The 22,805-nt window shown below is 40.1% G+C and overlaps 1 protein-coding gene across 1 annotated transcript in view; it reads left to right on the top strand.

The window, feature by feature from the left end:
- LOC308340084 (olfactory receptor-like protein OLF4) overlaps nucleotides 1–22,805 on the top strand; it is a gene marked incomplete at both ends in the record, with an annotated part of 133,927 nt that overhangs the window by 71,709 nt on the left and 39,413 nt on the right. The window lies entirely within an intron of this gene.

Here is a 22,805-nt window from a genome sequence, read left to right on the forward strand (position 1 = left end):
TCTGTCTTTCTCTGACTGACTTATTTCACTTGCCATAATACTCTCTAATTCCATCATGTCATTGCAAATAGCAAGATTTCATTGTGAGGGGGCAAGGTGGTGGAGAAGTAAGGGACTCCATTTCAACTGTCCCCTGAATTTAGCTGGATACCTACAAAACTATTCTGGACACCCACCAAATCAGCCTGAGATGTAAGAAGATATATATCTGGATCTCTACAAGAAGAAAAACTCCACTGGTCATGAGCTATGAAGGATGGTGTAGTGATTCTGTGGGTAGATATTGGAAGATAAAGAGAAGGAGGAGGGAGCCGCCATAAGCTGGCTTCTGGAAAGTGGTATTACACCAGAGAGCAAAAGCATCCTGTGCCAGGGATGGTGATAGCACTCTGAGCAGTAGCAGCCCACCAGGAAGGACCTGAAAACAGTGCTCAAACAAGATCCAGAAGCTGAGGGGGCATGCGGGCTGACTGAGGACCAGCCACTGGCATGGACGGACCCGGACCTGGGACTGCTCATGGTTTTAGAAACACAAAGGTCAGAGACAAGCAGAAGCCCGAGTTGACTGCTGAGAGGGTTGCTAAGGGTGTGAACTGCCCATGGGAGGCTGTGGTTTTCATCAGCTCCACAGAAATGGAGGGTGTGTATTCTGGAGGGTTCAGTAAAGAACAGACTGTAATTCTGTAATTTCTCTGCCCTGGGGCAGAGGTCTGCTTGCAGACATTTTCCTTTGCTCTGACCCTCAGAAAAGCCTGGAAAGCTGCCAGAAAACAAAAGCCCAAAAATCCAGTTTCCATGGAGCCCATCACACTGATAGGGGGCAGGACAAATCCACCCAAGTAGGGTGGCCTAAAAAAAAAGTGTGGCCAGTTCCTCCCCCAGAAAACAAGCTGGAAGAACAAGAGGATGACAACCCTATGCTCCCTACAAAATTGTAAAATCTGCAAACCAGGGGAAAATAGTATATTGAGCTCTAGGTGCTGCCTCAGGGCTTGTGTATTTTTCAGGTACAACTTTCTTTTTCTTTTTTCTATGTTTCTTCTCTGTTTTTCTTTTTACCTTTTTATCAACTAGATGTTGAGAAATCTAATGTAATAGATTTCATAGTAGCTTTTTAACTTGTACTTTTTCACACTTTTTAAAAAATATATAGATATAAGATGCAATGTAGTCCCCTTTTCCCTATTCAATATTGCCTTTTCTATATACCAGTTTTATTTTTCCTGTAACTCTGGGAAATAGTGTCCTCTAAAAAAGAGAACAAAATACACCCAGGAAGAACCGAAACACCCTACCTTGCCCACATTGAGAGATTATAGCCTCCACTCCCCATATTCCCCCCTTAAATTTTTTTTTAAATCTTTAAGTTTTAAAAAAATTTTAAATTTTATAAATTTTACTCTTGGGTTTTATTTTGGCTTTGTTTTCCTGGTGGTGACTTCAGACCACTCTGGATTTTCCCAGGGTGCATCTTGCCTGGATTATGGTTGATATTTTGGACTCTGTACATCTCTTCAACCACCCTTCAACAGAATGACTAGGAGGAGGAACTTCCATCAAAGAAAAGAACCAGAGACAATGGCCTCTCCCACAGACCTAATGGATATGTATATAAGCAAGATAGTTATACTCAAACAGTGAATCATGGTGCACTACATCAAAAACTAATGATGTATTGTATGGTACTAACATAACATAATTAAAAATTATGTTAAAAAAGATATCAGAGAAACACGTCAGGGTAGAAATTATGAAGTCAATAGCGAGGCTTCAGAAAACCATTAACGGCAATATGGAGTCTCTAAGGACAGAAATGAGACTGAATCTTATCAAACTTTAAAATACTGTGAATGAGATACAGACTAAACTGGATACTCTAATAGCTAGGGTAAATGAGGCAGAAGCATGAATTAATGATTTAGAAGATAAGCTGATATAAAGAAAGGAACAAGAGGAGGCCAGGAGGCCTGGGACAAAACACAAATCCATGAGAACAGACGTAGAGAGATTAATGATGCCATGAAACGCTCCTATCTCAGAATTATTGGGATCTCTGAGGGGGTGGAGAAAGAGAGAGAGAGAGAGAGGTCTGGAAGATATGCTGTAATCACACCTGAGAACTTCCTTAATCTGGGGAAAGGAACAAACATTCTGTCCAAGAAACAGAGAGGACCCCTCCCAAAATCAATAATAAAAATAGATTGACACCCCACCATATAATAGTGAAGCTTGTAAATCTTAGAGCCAAGGAAGCTATTCTGAGAGAAGCTAGAGGGAAGAGATTTATTATGTATGGATGGAGGAGCATCAGAGTAACTTCAGATCTGTCCACAAAAACCTGGCGAGCCAGAAAGGGCTGGCAAGACATATTCAGTGTACTGAATGAGAGGAACATGCAGCCAACAATACTTTATCCAGCAAAGGTGTCATTAAGAATAGAGAGACAAAGAGCTTCTAGGGCTGCCAGAAACTGAAAAGAATATGTGACCACCAAGCCCGGCAAGAAAAATTAAGGAGGATTCTACAAAAGGAGAAAGCCCCCAAGAGTGATATAGAACAAAGATTTACAGAGACAGTCTATAGAAACAGGAACTCTATAGACAATATAATGGCACTAGATACATATCTTTCAGTAGCCACTCTCAGTGTGAATGGCTTAAATGCTCCCATGAAATGGCACACGGTTGCAGACTGGATACAAATATAGGACCCATGCATATGCTGTCTACAATAGACTCACTTTGAACCTAAAGACACCTCCTGATTGAAAGTGAGGGGATGATGAACAATTTTTCATGCTAACAGACATCAAAAGAAGTTGGGGTAGCAATTATTATATCAGACAAAATAGATTTTAATCTAAAGACTGTACTAAGAGATGTAGAGGGACATTATATCATACTTAAAATGTCTATCCAACAAGAAGATCTAACAAATGTAAATATCTATGCCCCCAACACGGGATCAGCCAACTACATTAGCCAATTGTAACTGTAACCAAAATAATAAACCATATGGATAGTAATACATTAAGAGTAGGACATCTTAATACTCCATTCTCAGCAATGGACAGATCATCTAAGTAGAAGATCAACAAGGAAACAAGAGCTTTGAATAACACATTGGACCAGATGGCCTTCGTAGATATATACACAGAATTATCTACCCTAAAACAACAGCATTTCCACTCTTTATGAGTGTACACAGAACTTTCTCCAGAATAGACCACATACTGGGTCACAAATCTGGTCTTAGCCAATACCAAAAGATCGAGATTATTCCCTGCATATTATCTGACCACAATTCTTTGAAACTGGAACTCAATCAGAAGAAAATACTGGAAGGAATTCAAACACTTGGAAGTTAAAGAGCCTCCCACTAAAGATTTATTGAGTCAACCAGGAAATTAAAGAAGAACTTAAACAATTCATGGAAAGTAATGAAAAGGAAAACACATCAGTCCAAAACCTGTGGGATACTGCAAAGGCAGTCCTGAGAGGGAAATACATAGCCTTCTAAGCCTCTCCCAAAAAAGTAGAAAAATCCCAAATGCACAAGCTAACCTTACCCCTAAAGGACCTGGAGAAAGAATAGCAATAAACCTTAAACCAAGCAGGAGAAGAGAAATAATAAAATTAGAACAGAGACCAATGAAATAGAAACCAGAAAAGCAGTAAAACAGATCAGTGAAACTAGAAGCTGGTTCTTTGGAAGAATTATTAAGATTGATGAACCGTTGGCCAGAGTTATCCAAAAGAAAAGAGAAAGGACCCAAAATAATAAAATCATGAATGAAAGGAGATAGATCATGACTAACCCCAAGGGAATAGAAGCAATTATTAGAAGTTATTACCAGCCTCTTTGTTTTGTTGACTTTCCTTTGCTGTGCAGAAACTTTTGATCTTGATGAAGTCCCAAAAGTTCATTTTTGCTTTTGTTTCCTTTTCCTTTGGAGACATATCTTGAAGAAGTTGCTGAGGCAACCCACGGAATGGGAGATGATATTCACAAATGACAGTACAGACAAAGGGCTGATATCCAAAATCTATAAAGAACTCCTCAAAGTCAACACACACAAAACAGATAATCACATCAAAAAATGGGCAGAAGACACGAACAACTTCTCCAAAGAAGACATACAAATGGCTACCAGACACATGAAAAAATGTTCATCATCACTAGCCATCAGGGAAATTCAAATCAAAACCACATTAAGATACCACCTTACACCAGTTAGAATAGCCAAAATTGACAAGACAGTAAACAACGTGTGTTGGAGAGGATGTGGAGAGAGGGGAACCCTCTTCCACTGTTGGTGGGAATGCAAGTTGGTGCAGCTACTTTGGAAAACAGTGTGGAGATTCCTCAAGAAATTAAAAATAGAACTTTCCTATGACCCTGCAATTGCACTACTGGGTATTTACCCTAAAGATACAGATGTAGTGAAAAGAAGGGCCATCTGTACCCCAATGTTTATAGCAGCAATGGCCACGGTCGCCAAACTGTGGAAAGAACCAAGATGCCCTTCAATTGATGAATGGATAAAGAAAATATGGTCCATAAATACTATGGAGTATTATGTCTCCATCAGAAAGGATGAATACCCAACTTTTGTAGCAACACGGACAGGACTGGAAGAGATTATGCTGAGTGAAATAAGTCAAGCAGAGAAAGTCAATTATCATATGGTTTTCCTTACTTGTGGAGCATAAGAATAACACAGAGGACATGGGGAGATGGAGAGGAGAAGGGAGTTGGGAGTAATTGGAGGGGGAGATGAACCATGAGAGACTGTGGACTCTGAGGAACTAACTGAGGGTTTTGGAGGGGCATGAGGTGGGAGATTGGGTGAGCCTGGTGGTGGGTATTGTAGAGGGCACATATTGCATGGTGCACTGGGTGTGGTGCATAAACAATGAATTCTGGAACACTGAAAAAAAATAAAAATAATAAAAAAGAAATTATTACCAGCAACTATATACCAACATATTAAGCAACCTGGAAGAAATGGATGACTTCCTGGAAACCTATAAATTTCCAAGACTGAAACAGGAAGAAATAGACAATCTGAATAGGCCAATAACTAGTAATAAAATTGAAAGAGTGATCAAAAACCTCCTCCAAAACAGGAATCCAGGGCCAGATGGCTTCCCAGGAGAATTCCACCAAACATTTAAAGAAGAAATCATACCTATTCTACTGAAGGTGTTTCAAAAAAATAGAAATAGAAGGAAAACTTCCAAACCTCCTGTGGACATGAAAACATGGGCTCCATTTTCATATGCTCACCCTGTGTTCTCTTTAAGTAAACACAACGACGAGGTTCCAAAAACAGAGAGAGGAAAGAAATGGACACAAGAGGGAAAAGAAATCTAATAAGCTCAGGGGTTCCCTGAGAGACTGATGAGCAGAAAGCTTCCCTGGTTCTGGCAGCATTCCAGCCCCAGTCCACATCCTCTTGCTGCCCAGACTAATTAACAAAGCAAGCAAAAATAATGTATCTAAACAAGAAAAGAGTGGTATTTTTATGATGTCAAGACATTTTACCGATTGAATATCCCTCTAGAAAAAAGTGCAAAGGGAATAAACCTGCAAATTGCAAGAGAAAATACACAGTGCATGACAATAGAAGGGGATTTTAAAAGATGAAATAATAGAAGACTTTTTTTGAATGCTTTAAATGCAAAACTTTTGGAATCAGACAACCAGGTTTTGAATATCTGATCAACCCCATATACGTTTGAACTTAAGAGAGACAACGAATCCATTCCAAATGTGAATATCCACTCTCAAATAGTGGGTATAGCAGTATCCATCCTCCTAAGGTGGCAGAGAGTGATTGTCATTAAATGTAAGAAGGTTACAATATAATTCCTTCCTGTGAGTAAATGAATGATTATACCGGTGAAGAGATTTGGCTGAGTTTTTTCTTCTACCTCACAAATGTCTCCATTGTTTCTACACCTCTTGGTAATGAAGTCTTACAAAGTAAAGCTAGTTAGCACACCACTTTTTGCATATGAAACACAATTTTTTATGTGAATACTCACCTTGAGAGAAAATGCAGAGAAATGTGTGTCAGGAACTGCTTTTGCGAGGGAATAGCTACCTGAATGGGTCTGGAGCATTCTATAAATACAGAACACGTTCAAAACCACCATATCTTGGGGCACCTGGGTCGCTCAGTGGGTTAAAGCCTCTGCCTTTGGCTCAGGTCATGATCAGGTTATGATCCCAGGGTCCTGGGATGGAGCCCCACATCAGGCTCTCTGCCAGCGGGCAGCCTGCTACCTCCTCTCTCTCTCTCTCTCTCTGCCTGCCTCTCTGCCTAATTGTGATCTCTGTCTGCCAAATAAACAAATAAAATCTTAAAAAAACCCAGCCACCACATCTTAAAAAGTCCATTTCACATATCTCCAAGCTAATACTGGTTTCCTACTCTCCTTAGCTGCAAAACTCCATATGTTCTTATTTTGCTGGAACCACTTTATGTCCTCCATTTCCTTCCTCTGTCTCATCCAACTGGACTTCCATTCCCACCATGTATCATCAACAATGAAACCTGTATTGGTGAGTCTAATGGACACTTTTCTTTTGAACACATTATATAAAATAATTATAAGTGAGTCTATGAAAAAAAATAAATGATTCTACGTATTCCAGGTGACCTCAGGCAAAAGTTACCAGCTTCCATTCTATCTGATCCTTTCCTGAAATACCTGCTGAGCTCTGAGACTCACCTGGGGGTGGGTCTATAAGATCAAAGTTTTCATGTGAAGGTCTGAATTCATCCCTAGGTCGTTGGTGATGGGGAATGAAGCTCTGTTTCCAGACAGGACAGCAGGAAGGAGTGAAGCATGGGTCCCCCAGCAGACTTAGGGACAAAACTAACAACCACATCCTGGGCAATCCAAGGTTCCACAAGCTGAAGTTTAAAGTTCAGTATATCTGCTCATTAAGCACTTTTTCCATTATTACTCCCACCTTGGAGCACTCCATTCCCTGTGGGCCACTGGTCTGGACAGAAAGGATAAATTTCCCACTGAGACTGTTCCTGGGAGACCAGATTAGAAGTCAGGTGAATCCAGTTTTGTATTCCTCATTCTCATGGATTTGCCTGCTTTCCAGAGGTCTAACCTCCTTGTGCTTTCTCTTAACTTTGAGATGATATTGAATTTGTTTAGTTGAGGGTTCACTTTATCATTTATAGCTTTGAGATGATGTTAATAAAAAAGCCATGTTAAAAAAAAAAGCCATGCGATCCTCTTCATGCGTGGGTTGGAGAGAAATGTCTAAGTACTCAACCTGGAGTCTGAAATAAATTCTGTGTTTGATTCTTCAAAGTGAGTTGATTCTTCAAAGTGAGGGCCCCTGGGTTGACATCAAATATACATCTGAAAAAGACTTTTAGTAAACACAATAATGTCCTCAAAGTATTTCCACATCTTAATCTACAGAATCTCTGGATACCTTTTGTGTCATGGCAAAGGAGAATTAAGTTTGCAAATGGTATTCACATTGCTAGTCAGCTGACCCTAGAAAAAAGTTGTTATGATTATTCAGGTGGTCTCAATAGATCACAAGGGTCCTCTTATTGTGGAAGAGGGAGACAGAAGACTTGAAGTCAGAGAGATATTTTGAGATGCTACATTGCTGGCTTTGAAGATAAAGGGAGGAAATATGAGCCAGGGAGGATAGGTGGCTCTACAACTGAAATAGGCAAGACAACCTCTTCTCCTTAGACCTCTAGAATGAACTCTTCTATGCAGACAGAGTGAATTTAGCCCAGAGAGCTATTTCAGGCTTCTGACTTCCAGAACTATCAGAAAATAAATGGATTTGTTTTAAGGCTGCAGCATGGTAATTTGTTGCAACTACAATAAAAATCTAATCCAGACATTTATCCAATAACACTTTGTTCAAGGGAAATGAATTCAGCCTTGGATATTATTCATTTATATTCTCTTGGATAAGGATATTCGGTATTGTAATCCTACTTGAAGTAGAAAAAGAAATCTGAAGTCACTTTGGAGTTGTTCAGCCTCAATAGTTGGTCCAGAAAACCTCCCATGATGTGAGCCATACTGACTTTCAGGCGCTAAGGTAGAAAGACTAGATCATTAAAGCTACTTGTTCTATCTTATATTTTTGTGTCCAAATTTTTACATACTTTCACTTTCAAATTAATCCAAATGTTCGTTTTTTTCATTCCTTTTTTTTTTTTTTAGATTTTATTTATTTATTTGACAGAGACACAGTGAGAGAGGGAACACAAGCAGGGGAAGTGGAAGAGGGAGAAGCAGGCTTCCCGCCAAACAAGGAGTCTGATTTGGGCCTTGATCCCAGGACCCTGGAATCATGATTGGAGCTGAAGGCAGATGCTTAATGACTGAACCACCCAAGCACCCCCATTTTTTCATTCTTATCCTCTCCCACTTTCTCTGAAATGTACTTGTGATATGAAAGATTGTCTAATAATGAGTCCCTGTGTGTGCATATGAGTGCCCATGTTACTTTAAAGAAAGATGTGTATAGACACATACACACACAAAACAACACCCCCCACCCCACGCACACATCATATCCTTCACCATTGAACATTTTCTTAGGTATCTACAAAATGTGACCACAGATTTATTTACTCCCACAATATCCTTCTGAAATTAGTCTTACTATTCTATGTCATCTTCAGGAATAAGAAAACTTAAGCTCAGGGGAATTAAAGTTTAATAAGTTACAAAAAAAAGGTAGCTAAAGCTTATTGTGCACTTTCTGGAATTACATACAAATGAAATCATTTAGAATGTTCTCTGAAATTCTACAACTCTTTTAATGCATCTTGCTCCACTGACTGAGCCAGCCAGGTGCCCTGTGACTTTAGATTTAAATATACATTGTTTTAAAAAAAATATAAATTCTGACTTTGAGCTCTTTGTGCATTAGGATTAAAAAAGGGAATTTATAGGAAACTTGAGATATGAATTACTTTTTAAAAATCTTAATGCTCAAAGGGCTTAAAGTCAGAATTTATATTTTTGAGAAACCTATTACCAAATAAAGCACTTATAAGTCTAAAAAAGGTAATTTTAAAATTGTTTGCCCATTCTGTTTTAAATCTTTGTGTCTAAATATGTATATTCTTTAAATTATATGCTTTTTCAAATATTGACTCTTTTGATTTCTATCCTCTCCAAATTTTTTTCAAGTTTCCTTTCAACATAAAAGATGGGATTGTTGAGCCTGTGTTGTATATATGTGTGTAAATGTGTATTTGTATGAATTAATGTACAAATGCATGGATACATATATGTGCATATGCTCCTTACCCATGAAAGACTTCTTGGACTCACCAAATATTTCCAAACATTATATTTATTCCTAACAACATCCACCTGAATTAGATATAAGGGAACAGAGGTTTTAGGTTGATTATAGTTTTTACAATTACGTAACAAATCTTTAAAATGTTGTGCACTTTCTTGAATCATATGTAAATGGACTCATGCAGTATGTATTCTTAATTTTTGTATTATTACTTCAGAAAATTTTGCATTTTAAACCTGTTTATTTATTGTATATCATTGTATTTCAATGAATTAGTTAAAAGAAAAAATCTGTTATAGCTTATTGATGAATTCAGCAGGGATATGAAGTCAACATACAAACATTGGTCACCACTCTATACACTAATAAGAAACTCTCAGAAAGAGAAATTAAGAAAAGAATCCAATTTGTAACTGCGTCAACAAGAATATGATGAGCACTGGGTGATGTACTTCACTAATGTATCATCGAATATTATATAAAAAACTAATGATGATATATTGGCTAATTGAATTAATTAATTAATTAATTAATTAAATTTTACTTTATTTTTACAGTGTTCCAAGATTCATTGTTTATGCATCACACCCAGTGCTCCATGCAGTACCTGCCCTCCTTAATACCCACCACCAGGCCCTTCCAACCCCTCAACCCCCTTCTGTCCAAAACCCTCAGTTTGTTTCTCAGAGTCCACAGTCTCTCATGGTTCATCTCCCCGTCCAATTTCCCCCAACTCACTTCTCTCAATCTCCCCATATTCTCCGTGTTATTCCTTATGCTCCACAAATAAGCAAAACCATATAATAATTGACTCTCTCTGCTTGACATATTTCACTCAACATAATCTCCAGTCCCATCGTGCTGATACAAAAGTTGGGTATTCATCCTTTCTGATGGAGGCATAATACTCCATAGTGTATATGGACCATATTTTCTTTATCCATTCATCAATTGAAGGGCATCTTAGTTCTTTCCACAGTTTGGCGACCGTGGCCATTGCTGCTATGAACATTGGGGTACACATGGCCCTTCTTTTCACTACATCTGTATCTTTGGGGTAAATACCCAGTAGTGCAATTGCAGGGTCATAGGAAAGCTCTATTTTTAATTTCCTGAGGAATCTCCACACTGTTTTCCAAAGTGGCTGCACCAACTTGCATTCCCAACAGTGTAAGAGGACTCCCCTTTCTTCACATCCTCTCCAAAACTTGTTGTCTCCTGTCTTGTCAATTTTGGCCATTCTAACTGGTGTAAGATGGTATCTCAATGATGAATCTCCCTAATGGCTAGTTATGATGAACATTTTTCTTTCTTTTTTCCTTTTTTTAAAAAATTTTTTATTTCTTTTCAGCGTTACAGTATTCATTGTTTTTGCACCACACCCAGTGCTCCATGCAATCCGTGCTCTCCCTAATACCCACCATCTGGTTCCCCCAACCTCCCACCCCCACCCATTCAAAACCCTCAGGTTGTTTTCCAGAGTCCATAGTCTCTCATGGTTAACCTCCCCTTCCAATTTCCCTCAACTGCCTTCTCCTCTTCATCTCCCCATGTCCTCCATGTTATTTGTTATGCTCCACAAATCACTGAAACCATATGATACTTGATTCTCTCTGCCTGACTTATTTCACTCAGCGTAATCTCTTACAGTCCTGTCCATGTTGCTACAAAAGTTGGGTATTCATCCCTTCTGGTGGAGGCATAATACTCCATAGTGTATATGGACCACATCTTCCTTATCCATTCATCCGTTGAAGGGCATCTTGGTTCTTTCCACAGTTTGGCGACCGTGGCCATTGCTGCTATAAACATTGGGGTACAGATGGCCCTTCTTTTCACTACATCTGTATCTTTGGGGTAAATACCCAGCAGTGCAATTGCAGGGTCATAGGGAAGCTCTATTTTTCACTTCTTGAGGAATCTCCACACTGTTCTCCAAAGTGGCTGCACCAGTTTGCATTCCCACCAACAGTGGAAGAGGGTTCCCCTTTCTCCACATCCTCTCCAACACACGTTGTTTCCTGTCTTGCTAATTTTGGCCATTCTAACTGGTGTCAGGTGGTATCTCAATGTGGTTTTGATTTGAATCTCCCTGATGGCTAGTGATGATGAACATTTTTTCATGTGTCTGGTAGCCATTTGTATGTCTTCATTGGAGAAGTGTCTGTTCATATCTTCTGCCCATTTTTTAATATGATTATCTGTTTTATGTGTGTTGAGTTTGAGGAGTTCTTTATAGATCCTGGATATCAACCTTTTTTTTTTTTTTTTTTTTTTTTTTTTAATTTTTTTATTTATTTTCAGCGTAACAGTATTCATTGTTTTTTCACCACACCCAGTGCTCCATGCAATCTGTGCCCTCCCTAATACCCACCACCTGGTTCCCCCACCCTCCCACCCCGCCCCTTCAAAACCCTCAGGTTGTTTTTCAGAGTCCATAGTCTCTCATGGTTCACCTCCCCTTCCAATTTCCCTCAACTCCCTTCTCCTCTCCATCTACCCTTGTCCTCTATATTATTTGATATGCTCCACCAATAAGTGAAACCATATGATACTTGACTTTCTCTGTTTGACTTATTTCACTCAGCATAATCTCTTCCAGTCCTGTCCATGTTGCTACAAAAGTTGGGTATTCGTCCTTTCTGATGGAGGCATAATACTCCATAGTGTATATGGACCACATCTTCCTTATCCATTCATCCGTTGAAGGGCATCTTGGTTCTTTCCACAGTTTGGCGACCGTGGCCATTGCTGCTATAAACATTGGGGTACAGATGGCCCTTCTTTTCACTACATCTGTATCTTTGGGGTAAATACCCAGCAGTGCAATTGCAGGGTCATAGGGAAGCTCTATTTTTAATTTCCTGAGGAATCTCCACACTGTTCTCCAAAGTGGCTGCACCAGTTTGCATTCCCACCAACAGTGTAAGAGGGTTCCCCTTTCTCCACATCCTCTCCAACACACGTTGTTTCCTGTCTTGCTAATTTTGGCCATTCTAACTGGTGTAAGGTGGTATCTCAATGTGGTTTTGATTTGAATCTCCCTGATGGCTAGTGATGATGAACATTTTTTCATGTGTCTGGTAGCCATTTGTATGTCTTCATTGGAGAAGTGTCTGTTCATATCTTCTGCCCATTTTTTAATATGATTATCTGTTTTGTGTGTGTTGAGTTTGAGGAGTTCTTTATAGATCCTGGATATCAACCTTTTATCTGTACTTTCATTTGCAAATATCTTCTCCCATTCCGTGGGTTGCCTCTTTGTTTTGATGACTGTTTCTTTTGCTGTGCAGAAGCTTTTTATCTTGATGAAGTCCCAGAAGTTCATCTTTGCCTTTATTTCCTTCGCCTTTGGAGACATATCTTGAAAGAAGTTGCTGTGGCTGATATCAAAGAGGTTACTCCCTATGTTCTCCTCGAGGATTCTGATGGATTCCTGTCTCACGTTGAGGTCTTTTATCCATTTCGAGTTTATCTTTGTGTACGGTGTAAGAGAATGGTCAAGTTTCATTCTTCTCCATATAGCTGTCCAGTTTTCCCAGCACCATTTATTGAAGAGACTGTCTTTTTTCCACTGGATACTTTTTCCTGTTTTGTCAAAGATTATTTGACCATAGAGTTGAGGGTCCATATCTGGGCTCTCTACTTTGTTCCACTGGTCTATGTGTCTGTTTTTATGCCAGTACCATGCTGTCTTGGTGATCACAGCTTTGTAGTAAAGCTTGAAATGAGGTAACGTGATGCTGCCAGTTTTATTTTTGTTTTTCAACATTTCCTTAGCAATTTGGGGTCTCTTCTGGTTCCATACAAATTTTAGTATTATTTGCTCCAGCTCTTTGAAAAATACCGGTGGAATTTTGATCGGAATGGCATTAAAAGTATAGATTGCTCTGGGCAGTATAGACATTTTAATGATGTTTATTCTTCCGATCCAAGAGCATGGAATCGTCTTCCATCTTTTTGTGTCTCCTTCAATTTCTTTCATGAGTGTTCTGTAGTTCCTCGAGGACAGATCCTTAACCTCTATGGTTAGGTTTATTCCGAGGTATCTTATAGTTCTTGGTGCTGTAGTAAATGGAATCGATTCTCTAATTTGCCTTTCTGTATTTTCATTGTTAGTGTATAAGAAAGCCACTGATTTCTGGACATTGACTTTGTATCCTGCTACATTACTGAATTGCTGTATGAGTTCTAGTAGTTTGGGGGTGGAGTCCTTTGGGTTTTCCATATAAAGAATCATGTAATCTGCGAAGAGAGAGAGTTTGACTTCTTCCTTGCCAATTTGGATACATTTTATTTCTCTTTGTTGTCTGATTGCTGTTGCTAGGACTTCTAATACTATGTTGAACAAGAGTGGTGAGAGTGGGCATCCTTGTCGTGTGCCTGATCTAAATGGGAAGGCTGCAAGCTTTTTCCCATTGAGGATGATATTTGCTGTGGGTCTTTCATAGATAGATTTGATGAAGTTCAGGAATGTTCCCTCCCCTATACTTTGAAGCGTTTTAATCAGGAACAGATGCTGGATTTTGTCAAAAGCTTTTTCTGCATCAATTGAGAGGATCATGTGGTTCTTCTCTCTTCTCTTATTGATTTGTTCTATCACATTGATTGATTTGCGAATGCTGAACCATCCTTGTAACCCAGGGATGAATCCCACCTGGTCATGGTGGATAATCTTTTTAATGTGCTGTTGGATCCTGTTTGCTAGGATCTTGTTGAGAATCTTGGCATCCATATTCATCAGTGATATTGGTCTGAAATTCTCCTTTTTGGTAGGGTCTTTGCCTGGTTTGGGGATCAGTGTAATGCTGGCTTCACAAAAAGAGTCTGGAAGTTTTCCTTCTGCTTCAATTTTTTGAAACAGTTTCAGGAGAATAGGTGTTATTTCTTCGTTGAAAGTTTGATAGAATTCCCCAGGGAATCCGGGGAGGTTTTTCATCACTGCTTCAATTTTTTCATCACTGCTTTCAATCACTGCTTTTCAATTTCAAGGTTTTTCATCACTGCTTTCAATTTTTTGAAACAGTTTCAGGAGAATAGGTGTTATTTCTTCTTTGAAAGTTTGATAGAATTCCCCAGGGAATCCGGGGAGGTTTTTCATCACTGCTTCAATCTCGTTACGAGATATTGGTCTATTCAGGTTGTCAATTTCTTCCAGGTTCAATTTTTGGAGTTTATGGTTTTCCAGGAATGCATCCATTTCATCTATGTTGCTTAGCTTATTGGCATATAACTGTTGATAATAACTTCTGATGATTGTTTCTACTTCCTTGGTGTTAGTTGTGATCTCTCCCTTTTCATTCATAATTTTATGAATTTGGGCGCTCTCTCTTTTCTTTTGGATTAGTGTGGCCAGTGGTTTATCGATCTTATTGATTCTTTCAAAAAACCAGCTTCTTGTTTCATTGATACGTTCTACTGTATCTCTGGTTTCTACCTCATTGATTTCTGCTCTCATCTTGATTATTTCTCTTCTTACGTCTGGAGTTGGTTTGATTTGTTGTTGATTCTCCAGTTCTTTAAGGTGTAGAGACAGCTGGTGTATTCTGGATTTTTCCATTTTTTTGAGGGAGGCTTGGATGGCTATGTATTTCCCCCTTAGGACCGCCTTGGCTGTATCCCATAGGTTTTGGAGTGAAGTGTCTTCATTCTCATTGGTTTCCATGAATTATTGAAGTTCTTCTTTGATCTCCTGGTTGATCCAAGCATTCTTACGCAAGGTGGTCTTTAGCTTCCAGGTGTTTGAGTTCCTTCCGAACTTTTTCTTGTGATTGAGCTCCAGTTTCAAAGCATTGTGATCTGAGAATAGGCAGGGAATAATCTCAGTCTTTTGGTATGGGTTGAGCCCTGATTTGTGACCCAGTATGTGGTCTATTCTGGAGAAGGTTCCATGTGCACTTGAGAAGAATGAGTATTCTGTTGTTTTAGGGTGGAATGTTCTGTGTATACCTATGAGGTCCATCTGGTCCAATGTGTCATTCAATGCTCTTGTTTCTTTATGGATTTTCTGCTTTGACGATCTGTCTATTTCTGAGAGAGTCGTGTTAAGATCTCCTACTCTTAATGTATTCATATCAATATGACTCTTTATCTTGATTAATAGTGTTCTTATATAATTGGGTGCTCCTATATTAGGGGCGTAGGTATTTACAATTGTTAGATCATCTTGGTGGATAGTCCCTTTAAGAATTCTGTAGTCTCCTTCTGTATCTCTGAGTACCGTCTTTAGTTTAAAATCTAATTTATCTGATATTAGAATTGCTACCCCGGCCTTCTTTTGAGGCCCATTGGCATGAAAGATGCTTCTCCATCCCTTCACTTTCAGTCTGGGTGTATCTTTAGGTTCAAAATGGGTCTCTTGTAGACAACATATGGATGGGTCCTGTCGTTTTATCCAATCTGCAACCCTGTGTCATTTTATGGGCGCATTTAGGCCATTCACATTGAGAGTGATTATTGAGAGATACGCTTTTATTGACATCGTGTTACCTTTGAAGTCTTTCTTTCTGTCGATTGTCTCTATATTTCTGTTCAATGCTATTCTTAGGATTTTCCCTCTTTTATAGAACCCCCCCTTAATATTTCCTGCAGTGTCGGCTTGGTGGTTGCATAGTCTTTTAAGCCTTGCCGGTCTTGGAAACTCTTTATCTCTCCATCCATTTTGAATGTCAGTCTTGCTGGATAAAGTATTCTTGGCTGCATGTTCTTCTCATTGAGTGCCCTGAATATATCTTGCCAGCCCTTTCTGGCTTGCCAGGTCTCTGTGCACAGGTCTGACGTTATTCTGATGGGCTTTCCTCTGTATGTAAGGAGCCTCTTTGTCCTAGCATCTTTCAAGAGATTCTATCTACAATTATGATTCCTCAATTTTACTATGAGGTGCCTGGATGGTTTTTTTGAATTTATAATCTTGGGGGGGGGGGACCTTTCTACTTCTAGTACATAAACACTTGTTCCATTTGCAAGATTGGGAAAATGTTCATGAAGAACTTGTTCCACTATATCTTCTAGACTTCTTTCTTTCTCCTCCCCTTCAGGGATTCCAATAATTCTGACGTTGGAACGTTTCATGGCATCATTTATTTCCCTGATTCTGTTTTCGTGGCTTCTAAGCTGTTTGTTCCAGGCTTCCTCCTGATCCTTTCTCTCTACCTGTTTGTCCTCCAGATCACTAATTCTATCTTCTGTCTCAGTTACCCTAGCTTTTAGAGAATTTAGATTAGATTGGAACTCATTGAGAGCATTGTGAACCTCATCCCTGGTGGCCTTCAGCTCTGCCCTAACATTATGAACATCCTCCCTGGTGGCTTTCAATTCTGCCATAATCAATTCCATTTGGTCATCCATGGCTTTCTTCAACCTAGCTATTGCCTGGATAATTGTTAGCCTGAATTCTCTTTCTGATATATTGTCTATGTTGATAGCCATTAGCTCTGTTGCAGAAGGCCCATCCTCTGTATTTTTCTTCTGTTGGGGATTCCTCCTCCTAGTCATTTTGGTGAGAGATGACTGGACAGGTGTAGCTGGATGTATCAACCATAGTGCAGTCAAGGTGCACCCTGGAACACTTCTGAGAACTCAGAATGAAAGAAATGAGAGAAATGAGAGAAAAATGAGAGAAAAAAGAAATGAGAGAATAAAGAAAAGAAAAAGAAAAAAGAGAGAGAGAGAGAATCAGGAAAAAAAGGGAAGATAAAAGAGAAGGTTCAGCCCAAATGGTCTCCAGGGTAAGATTTATGACATATACAAACAAAAACAGACAAACAAAAAGACTGATAAAAGTATATGATGAGAGAAAAAAAATATATATAAGCAAAAAAAGGAAGAACCTTGTCAAAAAGAACCCCAAGTATAAGATTTGTATACTATCAGGACAAACATAAATACACAGAGACACTGACAGAAGAAAAAGATGGGATCATGGTTATAGATTCTCAGTGTGGGCGAGGAAGGTTATTGTGATTCTTCCTGGATGTATCTTGATATCTTTGTTAAAGGACTCAACTTTGCTAAGATAAAGGGGCATTAAAAATTGGTTTACCTATAGGGGTAGCATTGATTGGAGAAAGGGGGTTACCTTGAAGTTTAACTCTATATGAATATTAGAAAATAAAAATAAAAAAGGAATAAACTGGACTAAAGTAAAATTAAAAAAAATTAAAAAATTGAAAAGCAAAAGAAAAACACGGGTGTATGTATCAAAAACTTCAGGTTAGAAGTTTATCATGGAATTTGATGTACTGGACATCTCACTGAGATGGTAAATAGGTTAAAAAATTATCTATATAAAAAAAGAAAAGAAAATGAACCAGAAGATTGGGGATGAGTTAAAAATAAAAGTTGTATCTATGAAGTAGTGGTGATTGTTCTCTTGTAGTCTTTTTTTTTCCCTTTCCTGGTTTGTTTTATGGGGGAGGGGCTGCCACGTGGATTTTCAGTCAATGATGTTCCCTGAGTTAAGTCCTCCTGCCCCCCTCAAAGGGGTGGGCTCTGTGGAAACCGGTTTTTTCAGGCTTTTGTTCTCTGGAGGTTTTTATGTTTGTTCACTTCTTTTCTCTCGCCTTGACAGCTTTTGATGGTTTTTGGAGGTTTAGAGGAGAGAAAACTGCACCCCGACCTCCCTCTCAGAGAGAAGCCTCAGTCTGCTCCCCTGTGGGTGCTGCAGAGCCCATATAAATTCCCCCTTGGCCGCTGGCAGAGCAGGTTCCTAGTTGTGGTCCCTGGGGATGCAGGATCTCCTGCTTGTACACAAAACCATGGCAGTGGCAGCCATCTGGGCAGCTCCAGACCACCAGAAAGGTTCCAAGCAGCCATCGCACACTGAGATTTTCCCAGTGGCTGGGGCTGGGGGTGCCTGGTCTTTCCGGGTCTAAAAGCGCCGGGCTTGCGCACACCTCTCCTGGGGGAGTGTGTGGGGCGTGCGTGTCTCAGGCTCTCGCGTGTCTCAGGCTCTAACGCGGCGCAGGTCCCAGAGCACCAGGCTGGGCCTTCGTGCACCTCTCTCAGAGGAGGGTGTGGGGCGCACGCATCTCAGGCTGGTAGTTCGGGGGCTTTCTGCCGTCTGGCGTCTGGCTCGGCTCCCAGTCCCTCACAGGAGCTGGATTCCACGCGTTCTGGGGTGTGCTGGCGGCTCAGGGACCAAGACCTGGTTTCTCTGCCGCACTGTCTCTGGCTCAGTGCCAGGGGAGGCTGTCCTGGGTCCCGGGACTTAAGCCCCTGTCCCTACCACCCCGATTCCCTCAATTTCCCCCCACGATCCTTTGCTCTTTTTGAGTGCTTTCAACCAGACTCCAAGTTAATGCTGGTCTCCAGATGCAGGGCACTCTCGTACTGGGGTATTACTCTCCAATCGGTCGTCTCTGGTGGCTCCCTCCCCCTTTTGTTTCTCTTCTGATATCAGTCCGAAGTTCCCACTCCGCTTTACCTGCCCACTGGCGTCTTCTGTCCCTGTAGAGATCCAGACGTGTATAATTCTGATCTCAGGCTGATTTCATGGGTGATCGGAGTTCTTTGGTAGGTAATCAGCTCACTTTAGGGTACAGGTTGAAACGGCGCCTCCTCCTACTTCCCTGCCATCTTGTCTCTGCAATCTATACTTTTAATGCCATTCCAATAAAAATTCCACTGGTATTTTTCAAAGAGCTGGAGCAAATAATCCTAAAATTTGTATGGAACCAGAGGAGACCCTGAATTGCTAAGGAAATGTTGAACAAGACAAACAAAACTGGGGGCATCACGTTACCTGATTTCAAGCTTTACTACAAAGCTGTGATCACCAAGACAGCATGGTACAGGCATAAAGACAGACACATAGACCAGTGGAACAGAGTAGAGAGCCCAGATATGGACCCTCAACTCTATGGTCAAATAATCTTCAACAAAACAGGAAAAAATATCTAGTGGAAAAAAGACAGTCTCTTCAATAAATGGTGCTGGGAAAACTGGACAGCTATATGTAGAAGAATGAAACCTGACCATTCTCTTACACTGTATCGAGTTTACACAAAGATAAACTCGAAATGGATAAAAGACCTCAACGTGAGACAGGATTCCACCAGAATCCTAGAGGAGAACATTGGCAGTAACCTCTTCGATATCAGCCACAGCAACTTCTTTCAAGATATGTCTCCAAAGGCAAAGGAAACAAAAGCGAAAATGAACTTTTGGGACTTCCTCAAGATCAAAAGCTTCTGCACAGCAAAGGAAACCATCAATAAAACAAAGACACAACCCACGGAATAGGAGAAGATATTTGCAAATGACAGTATAGACAAAAGGTTGATATCCAGGATCTATAAAGAACTCCTCAAACTAAACACCTACAAAACAGCTAATCATATCAAAAAATGGGCAGAAGATATGAACAGACACTTCTCCAATGAAGACATACAAATGACTACCAGACACATGAAAAAATGTTCATCATCACTAGCCATCAGGGAGATTCAAATCAAAACCACATTGAGATACCACCTGACACCAGTTAGAATGGCCAAAATTAGCAAGACAGGAAACAACGTGTGTTGGAGAGGATGTGGAGAAAGGGGAACCCTCTTCCACTGTTGGTGGGAATGCAAACTGGTGCAGCCACTTTGGAGAACAGTGTGGAGATTCCTCAGGAAATTAAAAATAGAACTTCCCTATGACCCTGCAATTGCACTCCTGGGTATTTACCCCAACGATACAGATGGAGTGAAAAGAAGGGCCATCTGTACCCCAATGTTTATAGCAGCAATGGCCACGGTCGCCAAACTGTGGAAAGAACCAAGATGCCCTTCGACGGATGAATGGATAAGGAAGATGTGGTCCATATACACTATGGAGTATTATGCCTCCATCAGAAAGGATGAATACCCAACTTTTGTAGCCACATGGACGGGACTGGAAGAGATTATGCTGAGTGAAATAAGTCAAGCAGAGAGAGTCAAGTATCATATGGTTTCACTTATTTGTGGAGCATAAGAAATAACATGGCAGACATGGGGAGATGGAGAGGAGAAGGGAGTTGAGGGAAATTGGAAGGGGAGGTGAACCATGAGAGACTATGGACTCTGAAAAACAACCTGAGGGTTTTGAAGGGGCGGGGGTTGGCGGGTTGGGGGAACCAGGTGGTGGGTATTAGGGAGGGCATGTATTGCATGGAGCTCTGGGTGTGGTGAAAAAACAATGAATACTGTTATGCTGAAAAAAAATAAAAAAAAGTATTCTTGCTAATTTCAAAAAATAAAAAGACGTTAGAGGGGAAAAAAGTCCTTACAGTCTGATGATGGAGATGGAATATATCAACTTTTAACCTGTATTAAGACAAAACTAAACAAATCCCCCCAAGAGCCCATAATACTGAACTCCTAATTGATTGGTGAAATGAATTATGAATCAAAGGATTGTTTTACCTATGGTTTTATAGTAAAGGAACACAATTTTGCTTGTTGGAGAAGGAAGAGCTATTTTGTGAAGCTATCAGGAGTTGTGCTCCCACCACAAGTCAATGTTTTAGAGATCCAAGGGACATAGTCAAGACAAGTTCCTCAGTCTTAGATCTGGAAAAAAACGCTTTCATTCAGAGTTGTAGAAAGCTTCAATGTTAAAGCTGTGGAAGCTAGGAAAGTTCATGAAGAAGTAATAAAGTCTGGATGCACCTGAATTCTAACCTGGTCTTTTGGGAACAGAGAATCTACAGGAAAAAATTCCATTCTACCTGGATAAATTCTCATGGGGTGACGTGCTCATGGGTTGGAGTAATAGTAGAAAAAGTGTCTAATGAAGAAGGATAGGGAACAGAAACAGCAAGCCTAAGGATCTTTAAATATCTCCTCTGCTGCAGCCCCTGGGCATGTTCAACCTTTAGCTGAAGGAGATATGATTTTTGTGTTTGGATTCCTAAGTCTGCTGGGGGGCCTATGCTTCACTCTTTCTTGCTGTCCTGTCTGGGAACAGAACTTCAGTCTCCATCATTAACAATCCAGGGAGAAATTCACACCTCCACGTGGAGATCTTCTTCTCAGAGACCCCAACCTGGTGAGTCTCAGAGCTCAGCAGGTATTTCAGGGAAGATTCAGAGAGAATGGAAGCAGAAAGCTTTTACTCGAGGCCACCTGACAGCCTATCCATCCTATACTGGAGTCAAGTGATCATTGTGTTTGTTGGTGTCGTGAATTCATTCATTTCTGGTCAATTTATTTAAAATGTTAAAAAAGAAATGTCTCTGAACTTGACAATACAAAGATTACTGTAGATAACTAAGTGGTGAGAATAAAAGTACAGTTGTATGTGACTAAAAGAATAGAGGGTACTCTCTTTGGGAAACTGTGAATGCCTCCAGAGAGATTTGCAGTAAGGGGGAATATGAAAATAGACTTTTAGGGATGGAATTGGGTGCAGAGCAGTGAGGGCATTTACAAAATATTTTCACGGGATGTCTGGGTGGCTCAGTCAGTAAACATCTTTTTCTTTTTTTAAAAGATTTTATTTATTTGTTTGACAGAGAGAGATACAGAGAGAGTGAGAACAAGAGCAGAGGGAGTCGGAGAGGGAGAAGCAGGCTGCCTATAGAGCAGGGAGCCTGATGTGGGGCTCTATCCCAGGACCCTGGGATCATGACCGGAGCCAAAGGAAGATGCTTAAACAACTGAGACACCTAGGTGTCCTTCAGTCAGTAAACATCTTACTCTTGGTTTCAGATCAGGTCATGATCTCAGGTTCCAGGGATCAAGTCTGGCACTGGGTCCATGCTCAATGGGGAGTCTGCTTGAGATTCTCTGTCTACCTATCCCTCCACCCCCACCCCCACGGCTTGCACTCTTTTTCTCTCTCTAATAAAAAAATCCTTTACAAAGTAAAAATAAAAAAATATTTAGGATGGGGTATATTGTACCAAATTTATATTCATTAGAAAGATCTACATCGATGGAGGAAGATGCTATTTTGCAACTGCTCTCCTTGAGATATACATTTCACAGAATCCTCTGTCACACTAGGTATTCACTTAAAAAGATTATTTAAAACACAAACAGGTTGGGGCGCCTGGGTGACTCAGTTGGTTAGGCATCTGCCTTCAGCTCAGGTCATGGTCCCGGAATCCTGCGATCGAGCCCTGCATTGGAGGGGGGGCGGTCCCTGCTCAGCAGGGAGCCTCCTTCTCCCTCTCCTTCTGCCTGCAGCTCCCCCTGCTTGTGTTCTTTCTCTGTCAAATAAATAAATAAATAAATAAATAATAAATATCTTAAAAAAGTAAAAAATATAAAACACAAACAGGCATATGCTAAAGGGCTTTATTTTGTACTTATTTCATCACCTGGAGGTGGAATATATTTTGGGTTTTATTGGCTATTTATTTCTCTATGGCAAATTGTCTGTGCAAGTTCTTTGTTCTATATACTGGGGTATGAGCATTCTTATTCTTGTTTTTGTTTGTATGTTGTTCTTGCTGAATTGTTTTTTCCCTTCTTTTTGATTTCACTCTTCCAACCAAATAATTAGAA

This window comes from Martes martes (genome assembly GCF_963455335.1).
Source record: "Martes martes genome assembly, chromosome: 1".
Lineage (NCBI taxonomy): Eukaryota > Metazoa > Chordata > Mammalia > Carnivora > Mustelidae > Martes > Martes martes.